We start from the raw sequence: 14884 nt of genomic DNA on the forward strand, positions 1-14884 counted from the left end.
ACTGATCTGCTCAGGATTAGCTCTCTTCTTAAGAGCCTAAAATTTGTGATAAGTGGGCAAAGAAACAAGAAGCAGAATAGAGTTGCAGATGGAAAGTTGGCCTTGCAGTGAGAAAGGTTCAAGTTCTGCCCCAGATACATATCTTTCTTATTGCCACACATAAATCTTCAAGACTATAAGTTATAGGCATATTGCTGTCTTGGTAAAGACATAGTTCCCTAAACTAATCTATAACTTACTACCAAAAAAAATGTTAAGGTGAGAAAGAAAGCACAATTCTTACTGCCAAAGTCCTTGGCACTAACAATGATATTACATCAAAATGATATACATCAGAAACAAATAAGACTTTATCCATAGAATTGACATTTGAGAAGATGTATTGCTCTCTGATTTTCTGTTGTACCCTAAGGACTACTGGCTTTTCCATTTGACTTTCAGTTGAAACCTCCCCTGTGCATTACCTTCCTTTATTAGAATGTGATTTCTTTGAAAGGACTGTTGCTTTTCCATTTGTGTTTGCAATATTTATCATGGTGCTTTGTATGCAGTAAATACTTAATGAATCCTTTTTTCATTCATTCATTAACTCATTAATTCATTCTTGACTGGAACTCAAAGGTTGCTATTAATATTCAGTGTTCTGCCCACTCTACTCACTGTCACTATCAGTTCTTTAGTGAAACATTGCTTGGTGGTTTGGTGCCATGTTAAGTCTGCTACATTCTGTTTGAAGGCAGGAGATAATTGGATTGTTTATTTTGAAGTCTTTCTAGCCATGATTATGTAATGCAATTGCTTTGGACAACCTTCAGTTTGATGAGAGATTCAAAGTAGAACTGGTAGGGATTGAGGATGAGAATTGGATCTGCATTGATTACTATTTGTTTCCTGGTAGATTGCTTTGTCCATGACAAAAAGAATCATATAACATTTTCTTGAGTGGAAGGGTGAGGGAATTGAGAAAATTAAAACAGCAAGTGGTAGTGGGGATTGAATGAACTGTACTGACTCCATCTTGTAACTTAATTCCGAAACTAGTTCAGTTCCCTTTCTATTCAATTATGCATCTAGTCCAATTTCTGACTTGTGAGTAAATTTTATTTGGTTGTGGAAATTGTGAGAGGACTTTACTGTATTAGCCCTGTTTAGTTGAGAAACTCAAATACCTCTCCCTTCTACTCAGGAACCCTTAACCAAGAACCTAAATTATACTAACTGGAAATCTAGTCAGATGCAAGGATTGAGGCGAGGAGTTTTCTCACAATTATCTATCTTGAGGAACCCATATGTCTTATCTGAAAAGCCAACCCCTTTCTTGTCAATCCGTTGTTGTTTCCATGTTCCCTGTAATGTATACAATAATATGGGGAGAGTGGGATGCTCCTTTTCTGATTTTTAGGGAAATGTACCTGTTTGCTTTCTTTAGAATATTGCCTTGCCTGGGACTGACTGGACCTGTGTTGATCTAAATAGTGGCCAGCAAATACTATCTTTTCTAAAGCTTAGATGGAATCTACAAATGAAATTTCTTTCTAGAGTCTAATCAGAAAATAAATTAGAGACTCTCATGTTTTCAATTTAAATAGTTGTGAAGACCTTAAAAGGATAAGACTTGTCTATCTTGGTTGTTTGATGAGAAAGCAAATACTGGAGAAGTAGCTTAATATAAATTGGTATAAGTGGAACTCAGATAATTTAGGTAAAGGTAAAATATAGCATAATACTTGTACATAAAAGTTATTCAATAAAGATGAAATTGAATAACATCAAAACTAATATATTGAAACCTTGGTCTAATGGAATTCTCAATTAAATGGAAATGATTTTTCTTTACACTTTTGGGAAAAAGAGGAAGCAGAGGAAAACTGATTATAAACAATGATTTAGTTAAAAAATAAAAACTCTGCTTTAGCAGCTTAGCTTTAGTGGTAATGTCATCATATATTCATAAACCTACTTATACCTCCATAATCTGTACAGTACTATAAACATTTTTATTTTGTTCTCTTTTGGTCTGGTTCTCTGTGAATAAACTTCTATGAATGTGGTTCTATAGCTTGTCTATGACTTGTATAATTGGAGTTGCCATAACACTGGCAAGTTAAATGACTTTACCAGGGTTATGCACTTCTATGAGAAGCAGGATTTGAACCCAAGTCTTCCCTGCTCTCTATATTCATTACACAATACTGCCTTTCCTTATATGCAGATTGATAGTTAAGATGCACTTATTGAAAGAATGAATAAAACAATGAACTAATAAATTTTCAAGACTGTACCAATGAGAATAGAAATTTAGAGAGGTCTTGAAGACATTAGAAAACACTGTACCTTCATATGAAAATTCATTTTTTTCCCTGCTGCTAATAAAAAATAAAAGTGGAGTAATAGCATTTTTACAAAGATTTTTGGGGCAGCTAAGTGGCTAAGTGAATAGAGCACCGCCCTGGAGTCAGGACAACCTGAGTTCAAATCCGGCCTCAGACACTTAATAATTTCCTAGCTGTGTGATCTTGGGCGAATCACTTAACCCCATTGCCTTGCAAAACCAACCAAAAATATTTTTAATAATGTATTGGGGGAAAATGTTAATAGGAAATATGAAATCACCAGAATGGGGGAGAAGGGGAAATGAATATTTATATAGTAACTACTTTATGCCAGAACATGTTTACGCATATTATCTCATTTGACCCTTACAAAAACCCTGCTAAGTTGATACTTATTATCTTCATTTTACAGGTGAGGAAACTGAGGTAAAGATTAAGTGTCACAGCTAGTAAATCTCTGAGGTTGGATTTGAAGTCAAACTTTCTTGATCTAGATTCCAGCTGCCTCTGCTGGCAGAATAACATAATATTTAATTATTATTACAACTATAATATATAACATATTATATACTGCTAATTATTATAATTAATAATTAATGGAGGCTTAAATGTATCTCATAAAATACATGAAAAGATAGTGTTATTGACCAGTGATCTGAAAAAGATCTCAAAACATCTAAGTGTCATCCTTGGCTTTGACTAACATTTGCCTTTCCAATGAGAGGGCTAGGTTTAACAGGTCAGGAAAAATAGTAGAGTGAAAGCCCTGTTTCATGGAAGTCTATGAAATGACTTCTGAAGAATGACATAGTGCAGATTTGATCTGTTTTCAGAGTTGGCAAGGGACACAATTTGGAACCACTTCAACTCTGTTTGAAAGTACCCAGGGACACTCAGGTGAAGGGTGCAGCATAAACACCAATAAATATTCTTACTATTTCATTATTGTTATGATGAATTATGTTCTCAGGAACACGGAGCTGTTGGAATCAGAATAGGAACAAGAAGGGGAATGTGTCTTCTTTGAAAGACTGTATTTCACAGCTGTAAAGACCCCAAAGAACTTTTGGCAGAAAAACCATCAGCTGAGAATTTTCAATCTGCACAGACACTGGAGCACTGATGGAAAAAAATATATCCCTTGAAAAACCTGTTGTTCTAAATGTTTCACTGCTAACAGAAGCTTATTTTTCTTGGCAAGTTTATGGTGGGAGGATAGGAGTGAAGGAAAAAAGGGAAATGAGCTTGGCAAAGGAGGGGGAAGAGCAAAAGGGAGGTTCTGGCTTTGGTTCCCTTTTCTAATATATCAACTTTTAGCTCCCCAAGATCTCACAGTAGCTAGGGTCACAGATTCTTTGCAGTCTGGTAAAGCTTTTGGACTCCTCAGAATTATGTGTTTAGGTGCATAAAATAAAATACAAAGGATGACCAAAGAAACCAATTATATTGAAATACTTTTATATATTATATATTAAATTGTTTATATATATATTATAAATGACATACATAGTTTTGTGCATATATATAGCTACATTATATATAAACTACCTTTATATATGGTTTTATATTTGTATATACACAGATAATACATACATATATACATATTACACACATACTATATTTCAATATAAATGGTCTACTTGGTCATCCTATATATTTTTATGATATGCATTTAAAAACTGTTTTGAGAAGAGGTCCATAGTTTATAATCTCTTGTTGATTTCTAATTATTAGCCACCACAAATACAATTTGAGATGGCTAGAACATCTTCCTTCACAAGGTTTCCTCCATTTCTTTGATATCCTTGACCTTTGTTTTTTCTAGATAAATTCTATTTTTTTAGCTGTATGAAATAATTTTTTTGTTCATTTGATTGGTTTGGTGCTGAATAAGGAAATTAATTTCAGTAGAACTGTCATTTTTATTATATTAACTCAGGCTATCCATAAGTAATTAATATTTTTCTTATAGTTTTAGATCTGACTTTATGTGAAAAGTGTTTTGTTAATTGTGTTCATATAGCTCCTGGGTTTTTCTTGTCAGGTGGACTCCCAAATATTTTTTATTTTTAAATGTATTTTACTTTTCTATTTCTTGCTGCTGGACTTTGTTTGTAATATATAGAAATCCTGATAATTTATGTGGATTTATTTTGTAGCCTGAAACTCTGATAAAGTTGTTCATTATATTCACTAGTTTTTTGGTTGATTCTCTAGTTTTTCTAAGTATAACATCATAGTATCTTCAAGAGTGGTACTTTCCCCTTATTGTCTATTCTAATTCTTTTAGTTTCTTTTTATTCTCTTATTGATATAGTTAGCATTTCTAGCAGAATATTGAAAAATAGAGGCGATAATGGGCATCCTTGTTTCACCCCTGATTGTATTGGAAAGGTTTCTATCTTATTCCTAGTACAAATAATGTTTTCTGATGATTTTAGATAAATATTACTTATTATTTTAAGGCAAATTCCATTTATTCCTTTGTTCTTAAGTGTTTTTTTAGGTTTTTTTTTGCAAGGCAAATGGGGTTAAGTGGCTTGCCCAAGGCTACACAACTAGGTAATTATTAAGTGTCTGAGGCCACATTTGAACTCAGGTACTCCTGACTCCAGGGTCAGTGCTCTATCCACTGTACTACCTAGCCGCCCCTGTTTTTTTCCTTAATACAAATATGTGTTGTATTTTGTCAAAGGCTTTTTTGTATTCATTGAAATAATCATGATTTCTGTTGAGTGGTTTTATTGATATGGTCAATTATGCTGATAGTTTTCCTAATATTGAATCAGTCCTGCATTCCTGGTATAAATCCCACCAAAGATCATAATGTATGATCTTTGTGATATATTACTATAATCTCATTGCTGATATTTTATTTAAATTTTTTGCCTCAATATTCCTTAGGGAAAATGGCCTATAATTTTCTTCCTCTGTTTTGACTCTCCCAGGTTTAGGTATTGGCGCTATATTTGTGTCATAAAAGGAATTTGATAATCTTCTCCATCAATTTTTTTTCTATCTCAGAAAAGGACTAAAAAAAAGATGGATATAGATAGGAAATAAAAGTATTATCATAGAATCCTAGGTTTAGGAGTAGAAGAACCACAGAGTTCTAAGGCTGTGTAGTTCAATCCCTTGTTTGTACATTTGAAGAAATGATGTCTAGAAAGGTTAAGCAACTTCCAAGGTCACCCAAATAGCAAAACCAGGTTTTGAACCTCTGATTCTATATCTGCCCAATTTTTCTATTTGAACACAAGTCTTGTTATTCCATCTATCCTTGTACCTAATTTTCGTAAACCTATTCATTATCTTCATTGCAATTTTTAGTCTTTCCAATCCATCATGATTTTCTCTTTTCCATCATTCCAACTCTTCATTCTTAGAAATCATTGTTCTCTGTACTTGATTCAGTTTCTCTCATGTCCTATCCCTTTTCCAAATCTCAAACATGGAGCACCTTCACTATATTCCTTCTATATTCTTCTTCTTCAGCTGCTTAATGGTGTTGGAGAAAAATCACGTAATAGTGCTGATTAGATTCACCATACATTTGTGTTATTTAATCTCAACTGTGTTCTTACTCCTACTTGGTAATGCCTTATTCTTCTCGATTGACTCCTTATCATACTTTCCACAACATTTATTCCAAATTTCTCTCCTCCCCAAAGCCACCAACACCATTCCATTTTTTCTCCCACTCAGTAAAAGACAATGGTCAGGGGGCAGCTAGGTGGTATAGTGGATAGAGCACTGGCCCTGGAGTCAGGAGGACCTGAGTTCAAATCTGGCCTCAGACACTTAATAATTACCTAGTGTGAACCAGGGTAAGTCACTTAACCCCACTGCTTTGCTAAAAAAATAAAAAAACAAAAAAAAAGAAAATAAAATGGCTCATACCACAAAAACTGAGATCATGCTTCAGTAATTCATTCTTTGCTCTAATTCCGGGCTTCAAAACTAGAACATTCTAGGCCATTATTTTTCACTCTCTTTTGTTTCAGCCTCAGAGAAAAAGAATGCCTCTTTTGTCCTTACTTTTGTAAGAAGCTTGACACTTCAGTTAAACCTTCTCTCTTTATAATCTTAAATCTCTTTTTATTCATTGTTTCTTTTTCCATTGCCTATAAATTTGGTCATATGTCATTCATTTTTGGAAAAACATCACTTGACTTTAGCAACCCCTCATCTTATATCTTTCCACCCTTTCACTGTCAAACTATTAGGAAAACTTTCTACACTATTTGCCTCCATTTTCTCACTTTTTATTTTATGTCTCTTATTTATGCAATCAGACTTTTTATATTCTTACTCAACAGAAACTGCTCTCTTAAAGACACCTAAATGCTAAGATGAATGATCCTTTTTAGTCTTCATTTTTCTTGACTGCTCTGAAGTTTTTGACACTGTCAACTACTTGTTCAGTTATTTCAGTTGCATCTGACTCTTTGTGAATCCATTTGGAGTTTTCTTAGCAAAGATACTGGAGTGGTTTGCCATTTCCTTTGCCAGTTCATTTTACAGATGAGGAAACTGAGGCAAACTGGGTTAAATGACTTGTCCAGGGTTGCACATCTAGTATCTGGGATTGAATTTGAATTTAGGTATTCTTGACTCTGGGTCCATCATTCTGTTCAGCTTAGCTGATACAGCTTAGCTGGCTAGGTGACACAAAGTAGGCTCTAACTAAATGTTTGTTGAATTGAACTAAAATGAACTGAATGAACTTGAATTTGGTTGCACAAAGGTGATGTTCCTAGAAGTTGCAAGAGGGTGATTTCAGTCACAGGCTGTATAATTACCAAATATTCCAGCAGTGCAATGCTATAGAAAGAGCACTTTATTTGGATCAGAAGACCTTACAACCTCCCTGGTCTCAGTTTTCTCATCGGCAAAATAAATGGTTTGGACCTGATGCTTTCTGTTATCCCTTCCAGTTCTAAGTCTATGATCTTATGAACAGTTTCCTTGTTCTTTGTGTATTATGATATTGCCAAGGCTAATGGGGTTCGAGTGTGCTGTCTGAACAATCAGTGTAGTTGACCCATAAAAGGCCATTGGGAGAGGGAATACTAGCCTAAGTCATTGAAGTGTTTGAGGAGTCAGAGTTATGCTCTCTGTTATTAACATTTTGGGAAACTTGCTCCACTAGGTTATATGCCTAACTTACAATATGCATCTATCAGAAACAAGATAACTCAGGTGAAAGATCTGGCCAACACAGGGAAATTTATAGAACACATTTTATTTGGGTTTTTTTAAGGGTTTTTTTTCCTGAAGCAAATGGGGTTAAGTGGCTTGCTCAAGAACACACAGCTAGGTAATTATTAAGTGTCTGAGGCCGGGTTTGACTCCAGGGCTGGTGCTCTATCCACTGTGCAACATAGCCACCCCTATAGAAAACATTTTAAAAATATCTTTCTCTATTTATGATCTTCATATTAAATGAACGTCAATTCAGTTTAATTAAATTCAAACAAAAGTTAGATCCAGATTTTAAAGGATTTTAAAAACCAAATAAATGAGCTTGTTTATGATTTTGAGACAAAAGAGAAATAGTGGAGTTTCTCAAGCAGAGGAATAATACAGTTAGACCTGTGCTTTAGAAATATTGATTTGATAGTTGTGTGGAGGATGAATTGGAGATGAAAAAAAAACTTGAGCCATTAAGAGACTTATAGCTATAGCCAGAGCAAGAAGTGATTGGATCAGGTTGATGAATATGGAAGTGGACAGGACAGAAGTCATAGAGCTGGGATTGACAACTGAAGGGATATGTGAGGTAAGAGCAAGGAACAGCTCAAAAATGAGTACAACTCTGAGGATGGTGGTACTCTTAATAGAAAAAGGAAAGTTTAGAATAAGAGTGGTATGGGGGGAATAGAAATAAGGAGATCTCTTTTGGACATTTTAGATGTTTTGGATAAAGACATGTCTTTTGGACATACTCTTTTTGAGTTTGAATTTGAAATGTTTATTACATAGTCGATGATATGGGAATGGTGCTCAAGAGAATATGGCTGTATATTTAGATTTAAGAGTCCTTTCCCATGGAAACTCATATGGTCACAAAGTGAGAGAGTGTAGAAAAAGAAAAGAAGAGGGACTTGATATACTTCTTGGGGAGCATCCATAGTTAGGGATCAGGATGTGGATGATGATGATGCAACAAAGGAAGACTGAGAAGGATCAGTCAGTTGGAGAGGAATGGAAAAAAAAACAAGATATACAATGTACAAAAGGCACTATATTCTAGGGATTCAAAGATTAAAATAAAAACAGTCATTCTCCCCAAAGAGTTTCTATTCCATTAGTCAATATCATATATGCAAAGATATGCAAATACAAAATAATATGAGGTGTGAAAGAAAACTAGGAATTTTGGAAAATTCAGGAGAAACTTCATGGAATAGATAATGCATGAAATGAAACCTTTTTTAAAAGGAAGTTGAGAATTTTGAGAGATAGAGAAGGATTGGAATGTGAGGTACTGAGGATGGTCTGGGAGAAGGCACACAATTAGGAGATGAAATACTAAGTCTGGGGATAGCAATTATTCCTGTTCGTCTGAAATGCTGAATGCATAATGAGGTATAATAGGAAATAAATCTTGAAAGTGAGTTTGGGATTGTCTTAAGTTAAAGGTAGAAAGTTTATGTTTTATGTTAGAGATGATTGGAAGCTACTGGCAGTAAAGTGACATGATCAAATCTGTGTCTTAAAACATAATTTTGGCAATTGTGTGGAGATTCAGAGCCATGGATTCTTGTGATCTTTAAGAGCATGGTAAAGTAGTTCTACTCACATTTTAGACTTTTTCAATACATTTTGTGTGCACTTGCTCTCCTTTTGTTTTCTAACAGGGAGGGCACAGGAGAGAAGGGTTTTTCCTCTACACTTTCTTATCTTTCTTCCCATCAATAATGATGACTTACAGCAGATGATTTACTTGACTGGCTCTCTTAGGCAAGCACATGTTCCTTGAACCTCACAATTTCTGGCTCCTACTGCTTTTGTGTTTTCCTTTCCAAGCACAGGTCAGGACTAGTGTACCTGAGAAATCAATGTTTCTAATCTTAGGGATTACTTCATGGGTGATCCTACATGCCTGAGTCTGATACCAAGTCCCAGAGAAAAAGATTTCTTTTAGTTGTGGAGGAGGAGACAGATATCAGCAGGAGAATTCTGTTGCTTTCAGAAGATACAGATCTTGCCAAGAACCCATTATATTTGTTATGTTTGGTTTGAACAATGCAGATCTTTGATAAATGAGAAATATCTTTTCAATGGTCCAAAAAGGATCTTTATTTTCTGGGGGAGGTATAATAAATGTGATCAGCGATTTAAATATTTTATATTTACTGTATTTGATCATGAATACTTGTTAATCTTTTTCATCTTTTGACTTTTTTGGTAGTGGAAACTAAAAATCTATTCAAATATATAAAAAATTTCCATTTTATAAAAAATTCTAAAAAATGAATCATATATAAGCTTTGATTTAGGTTAGGGACAGAACCAGAGAGAAACTGTCCCCGGGGCTATCATAACATATCATATCATAGTATTAAATCTGAGTCCTGGGCTATAAGCAAAAATTAAAAAGGAATTAAAAAAATTTGGGAATGATGACAAACATCACCTAATCTACTCTTTGCAGATGCTCTTTCTCTTGCCCCCTTTATCTCCTCCTTGCATGTCTTTTGATATCTGTCACATCACCCCTATATATTCTGTATACCCTGAGAAAGATAAAAAATATCTTCAGAAGACTTTGTTCTCAGTTTGAAGCCTCTTTCTCTAAAAATTTTTTGCTTTAATTGCAAATTTATGATCTAGCTCTGTAAATCTTGCCCTCCTGCAGGCTATGTCTTGTGGGCCCTCTTACATATATAAATCTAGAGTAAGAACTGAGGGAAGAAATTTAAGCATCCTATAATTTTACAACAAAAATTGTAGCTCACCAATGTTCACAACAGGATAAAGACATTCAAGAAATTCTTCTTGTAATGAATTCTTAGAAGCTGGAGGTGGCAGGCAAAAGGGGAAGGATTTGTAGAAAGGATTTATTATTGCCTTATAAGTTATGCAATATTCTATAGAAATTGCCTTAGCAGTTTTGCTTGTTCTACTGCATTTGCTGCTTTGGAGAAATTATCCACATTTGTTGTTATTTTCCCTTCTCTTGTGTATTATCCTTTTATCTATTTCATTTGTTTTTCTCTTTGAAAGTCTCTCACATTTACTCCCATTTCCCAGGGAGTCCTGAGAATTTTTTTATTTATTTGAAGAACTTTCTAGATTTTTGGAGTCAATCTTTGCCTATTATACATCCACCCACTGCATTTTTGTTCTATTCATAATATTTTACATATTGGTGAAGTAGTCATTATCCACCTAGTTTGATTTTTTATGAGCAGCATTGTCAAAAGACCTCCTTGCCCCCCTTAACCCTCTATTTCTCCACCAATCTACTACAGAAAGAGAAGTCAATTGTCAGAGACTCATTAAGTGACTGAGTCCCTGTTAAAATGTAAATACCTAATCCTTTAGCAGACATTTTCACCTTAAAATAAGTTAGTTTAATGTGGAGAATTTGTGGTCTATGAAATGACTCACATATTGACTTAATTTCATTTTGTTTCTGTATCAAATACCAAGAGATAATCTCATTTTTGACTATAGTTGTGAAAAGTCAACATGGTTTTAAAGGGTTTTAATGATAATACTCAGAAAGGCCACAAGATTGTAATGTCACTATATAAAAAAATAGACTTTTTTTTTTAGGTTTTTTGCAAGGCAAACAGGGTTAAGTGGCTTGCCCAAGGCCACACAGCTAGGTAATTATTAAGTGTCTGAGACCAGATTTGAACCCAGGTACTCCTGACTCCAAGGGCAGTGCTTTATCCACTATGCCACCTAGCTGCCCCTAAAAAATAGACTTTTTAAAAAAAGTGAAAAAACCTTTAAAAACAATATTTCACTGCATAAAGACCATTTCTACTCAATGATTTCCAGGCTAGGAAATTACAGGCTCTTTTGAAAATAAAGAAAATAGAAAATTTAAAGAACTTCCTTGTTCCTGATAAGGATAAAAGTTCTCTTCATAGCATATATGAAAATTTTTAAATTAAAAAATGAAAATTAATCTTTGCCTTTTAGACAATGTGGTATAGTGATAACACTCAATTTGGCGCCAGATGACCTGGGTTCCACCTCTGCTTTGTTATCTTTGTGATACTGGGCAAGTCTCTTTACTCAGCTTCCTTATCCATAAATTAAAAGGTTGGACTAGGCAGTTCTAGGGTCTTTTCTAGTTCTAATTGTGTGATCTCCAAGATCATTTCCCTCTGAATTTCTATGATCTGTTATCTGGGCTTTGACAAGCATTAAGATTGCCAGGATATTTTAATACCTGTCCTTCTTCCTTCTTGGCTCTCACTCCTAGGTTTTTTCTCTTTCCCTTAGCTAGTCAACTTGCATTGGTGAACAATTATTTATTGGATATAATTTTGTGTTTCCTGTTTTTAGTTTAAAAAAAGTAGAGGAGTTGAATAAGAAATCAATTTTTACATATATAGTCCTGAATTGATTTTTCTGTGGATATTGGGAATCAGAGGAAAAGAATGGGACATTTTTAAAGAGATGATATTCATATAGCTCCTGAGATTTTCATGTATTTTTCATGTATTTCCAAGTATTACTTCATTTTGTTATTGCAATAACTTTGTGGAGATAGTTATTTCAGATGAAAAAACCTGACGCTCAGTGAGATGATGAATGAGGTGCTCAGTGAGACTTTCTCAAGGTCACAATAAAGGTCAGGAGGATTCACAGAATCTCAGAGTTGGAAAGGGGAACCAAGTCCAGAACTTTTCTTCTTCTAAGTCACATGATCTTTCCAGTATACCTTAGCTTGCATAGTTCAAAATTTGATTCAGGTGAGTATGTGTAGCATTTTGGATACTAATGTTACTCTGACTGTCCTGCTTTGGGGATGGGGAGAGGTAGCTATAGATGGGAGGGCCTTTGTGAACTAGAAATGAGGGACTGAAAAACCCCAAACCAGAGTGGAAATAGTGTTATCTGTTCTAAAGTTCATGATCTCTCATCAAATTCATGGTATTGTCTTCTGGATTCCAGGACAATGTGGGTCAGTATTTTAACTAATTGGTAGTTGTTGAGGTAGGGGAAGGGGAAAGTGGACAATGAGGCAGCTGACCAGGACATACAGAAATCAGAGCCTGTACTTTAGACAAACACTGAGGTGATTTGAGTACAGGTAAGAAAAGAGCAGGTAGGTGCACAGAGGGAAAGGATTTCAAAGGAGCATTGAAAACCAAATCCATTCAAAAAAATCAGCAAAGGTAGATCCATGGAGTCGTAGTTGCCAGAACTGACATCTGAACAAACTTGCCTGCTTTGGGTTATCTTGTGTATTTATTTGGGTTGTACACAGACATTGCCTTCTCTCCCTTCTAGGTTTGCTTAAGACATATGTTGATTGATTATGACATCTCTCTGATATCTGGTTATTTAAGCTTAGGGTGCCTATGGGCATTTAGCATAGAATAATGCCAATGCAAATCTATGGTCAATAGTATCAACTGGGTAAAGAAGACTGCATCTCTAATCACATGGTAACTAGTGTCAGCAATTTGGTCTAACACTTCACAAATGTTAGACATATTCAGGGGGTATTTATGGCAAAGATATGAAGGGGAAAGTCTTTAAATATACATCCTTATATGGACTTTCCCCCCTCATTTCTTCTGTCTTACAAAGTTTCCTTTACTTTTCTTGACTTTCTATGACTTTACTTTTCTATTATAGTAGTGAGAGGGGTTTTTCTTACTCAAGTATTCCTTGGCACTACTGACTTTGAAATTAGAGGAATCTTAGTTCCTCTACTTACACCTTGTTAGAACTTGGTCAAATTGCTAACTCCTTGAGCTTCAATTTTGTCACCTGAAAAATTAAGAGATTGACTTTAATGGCTTTTAAAGTACTTTCCAGATATAGGACTTATTATTTGAGGTATGTATGCATGCATGTTTGTATGTGGAAAAGTGGAAGGAGGATGTTCTAGATAGCAGTAACAAATTCATCTGATCTAGAGGTATGTTCATAGTACATGTTAATCTGAGGAATTTAAAAATAGGATGTGCATATTGGTAAGATCATCAGACTAGAAGACCTAGAGTTTTAACAGAAAGGGAGAAGAAATGTAATGGTAAGCAAGTCATAAGCATTCTTTCTGCCATGGTAGATACTAGATATATTATAGTTAAGAAGGGGCACAGACTGGATCCTTTTTAACTTTACTAGGAGATGGGACAGATTATAGAGATAAATTGGAGTTGTTTGTAGAGGAGATCTATCCACTGCACCACCTAACTGACTCCCTTGTAGGATAGAGACTACAAAAAATCTGATTAAATAATCTACATATCAGAGATCAATAATTCTCAAAGGACATACTGCAGCCTATTAATGTATTGGAGATTTCAGGAGATGTGTAACAAATCTTTTTAGCCTCCATCCCTAGTTCTTTCTGATTTAGTATGAGGCGGGTCATAATGGTAGTTTTAGCTGTGGAGGTACAAAATTTCCTCGTCTGCTTCTGAACTTGGGGAAGAAGGAAAAGGGTGAGGAGACTGAAGGGAGAAAGTGAGATGGAGTAATTTCAGGGGTTGCATAATGGATCTGAAAGTTGAAATGCCTGGAAACCCTACTCTGTTCCAACTTGTATGTTTATTCTTCATAGCAAAGAATAATATGCTATAAAACTTACCAAATAAATTGCTTTAGATTAATGAGAGAAATGGTACCTCCCATAAATGAGCCAAGACAAGTAGAGAGAGGCAACCAGAGTCCAGAGTCCAGAAGAGCTTGAGTGGCATTCTAGAGTTCCCTTTGGTTGTAGATGGTGCATCTGGCTCTTGGGGATGATAGTTTTGGGACTCATTACTGAATTGGATCAGACTGACCACCAGATATACCTGATAGGACACTTTATGTGGTTATGTGACACTTCATCAAAATGAATCACATTTTTAAGTAGAATGATGAATTACTTTAATGGTTTGTAGAATTAGCGCAACACATATAAGAGGAGTTACTATTGCAGCAATTTCAGCAGACCTGCCAAAGAATTACACACTGTACTGAATCCACGAAGCAGTAAACTTCTTTATTAAACAATCAATTAGGCTCAGGAAGGAAGACTTTCTTTTTCTCTGACCCTCTTCAAATCCCCTAGGAAAAAGGACCAGGATCCCTGAGAATTCCCAGTTTGTCTGGGTCCCAGCTGATTGGCTTTCATTTGTAAACTACTTGCTGTCATCACCAGGAATTCTCCCTCAATTTCCAGACAGAGAATCTGGAGGCATAAGCTAGAGCTGGGTTGACTGGCTCCTTCCTACATATTTAAAATGGCATATTGGGAATTTTTTGATTATTTTTTTCAACCAAGGTAACTATTGCAACTGTTGAAATTCTACCAAGCCTAAAGAAATTAAAATTTCCCTTCAAATAAATCTGTAAGCTCA

Source organism: Macrotis lagotis, chromosome 5 (assembly GCF_037893015.1).
Source record: "Macrotis lagotis isolate mMagLag1 chromosome 5, bilby.v1.9.chrom.fasta, whole genome shotgun sequence".
Classification (NCBI taxonomy): domain Eukaryota; kingdom Metazoa; phylum Chordata; class Mammalia; order Peramelemorphia; family Peramelidae; genus Macrotis; species Macrotis lagotis.